Below are 2,126 nucleotides of genomic sequence, written 5' to 3'. Positions count from 1 at the left end.
CCAGGATGGTCTCGATCTCCTGACCTCGTGATCCACCCGTCTCGGCCTCCCAAAGTGCTGGGATTACAGGCTTGAACCACCGCGCCCGGCCAGTTCTCTTAATTTTTAAAGGAACTTCCATACTGTTTTCCATAGCAGCTACTCCATCTTACAATCCCACCAACAATGTACAGCGGTTCCAATTATATAAGGGCCAGCACTTTTTATTTTCTGGTTTTTTGATAGCATCCATCCTAGTGGTTGTGAGGTGGTATCTCATTGTGGCTTTGATCTGCATTTCCCTAATGATTAGTGATCTTAACTTCTCATGTACTTTTTGGACATTTGTATATCGTATCAGTTCATTTTGCACTGCTGTAAAGGCATACCTGAGACTGGAGACTGAGTACTTACAAAGAAAAGCGGTGTGTTTGGCTCATGGTTCTGCAGGGCGCATGGCACTGATATCTGCTCGGCTTCTGGAGTGGCCTCAAGAAACTTGTACTCACAATGGAAGGCAAGGGGAGCTGATATCACACGGCGCGAGAGCAAGAGGAAGGCAGGAGGTGCCAGGGTCTTCTCTGCAGTCAGATCTTGCAGTAACTAATAGAGTGAGAGCTAACTCATTACTGTGAGGACAGCGCCAAGCACCCCCATGACCCTAACACCCACGACTAGGCCTCATCTCAAACACTGGAGGTTACATTTTAACATGAGATTTGGAGGGGCAAATATTTAAACTATAGCATAGATCATCTTGGGAGAAATGCCCATTTAAGTCTTTTGCCCGTTTTATTGATATATTACTTATTATTGTTATTATTTCAGATGGAGTTTCACTCTTCTTGCCCAGGCTGAATGCAATGGCGCAATCTCGGTTCACTTCAACCTCTGCCTCCTGGCTTCAAGCGATTCTCCTGCTCCAGCCTCCCAAGTAGCTGGCATTACAGGCACACACCACCACGCCTTGCTAATTTTTTTATAGTTTTAGTAGAGACAGAGTTTCACCATGTTGGTCAGGCTGGTCTTGAATTCCTGACCTCAGGTGATCCGCCTGCCTCAGCTTCCCAAAGTGGTGAGATTACAGGCGTGAGCCACCACTCCCGCTTTTGCTCGTTTTAAAATCAGGTTATTGATTTTTTGTTGTTGAGTTGTAGCGTTTTTTTGTATACTCCGAATATTCAGTCTTCATTGCCAAGTCCAATGTCATGAATAATTTCCCCTATGTTTTCTTCTAGGAGTTTCATAGTTTTATGGCTCACATTTGGGCAATTAGTTGTCCGTGCCCTTTTAAAGTTATTTCTGTGGATAGCTGATAGAAGAGATGCATAGGTATCTCCATAGAAAATACTTTTATGTAGTTCTGTTATATGCATTTTTATTGCTATGATTTTGTTTAACCTGATACATACTGTTCTGATGTTGGCTTTTTTATATTTTGTAAGTCTTTTTTAATTATTTTTAATTGCTCCTTAGTATTCTATGGTAATGATCCACCACATTTTATTTTGTCTTTTCCCTTTTAATGGTACTCATGTAGCTGGTTGTTAAAGGAACATTTCCTACTTTGAAGGAATTACTTTTCTTATTATTATTATACTTTTAAGTTCTAGGGTACACGTGCACAACATGCAGGTTTGTTACATAGGTATACATGTGCCATGTTGGTTTGCTGCACCCATCAACTCATCATTTATATTAGATATTTCTCCTAATGCTCTCCCTCACTCAGCCCCCTCCCCGCAACAAGTCTAGTGTGTGATGTTCCCCTCCCTGTGTCCATGTGTTCTCATTATTCAATTCCTACTTATGAGTGAGAACATGCGGTGTTTGATTTTCTGTACTTGTGATATTTTGCTGAGAATGATGGTTTCCAGCTTCATCCATGTCCCTGCAAAGGACATGAACTCATCCTTTTTTATGATTGCATAGTATTCCATGGTATATATGAGCCACATTTTCTTTATCCAGTCTATCATTGATGGGCATTTGGGTTGGTTCCAAGTCTTTGCTATTGTGAATAGTGCCGCAATAAACATATGCGTGTGCATGTCTTTATAGTAACATGATTTTATAATCCTTTGGGTATATACCCAGTAATGGGATTGCTGGGTCAAATGGTATTTCTAGTTCTAGATCCTTGAGGA

The sequence above is a fragment of the Colobus angolensis genome, unplaced genomic scaffold (genome assembly GCF_000951035.1).
Source record: "Colobus angolensis palliatus isolate OR3802 unplaced genomic scaffold, Cang.pa_1.0 Scaffold32, whole genome shotgun sequence".
NCBI lineage: Eukaryota > Metazoa > Chordata > Mammalia > Primates > Cercopithecidae > Colobus > Colobus angolensis.
This window is presented reverse-complemented; position numbering follows the sequence as displayed.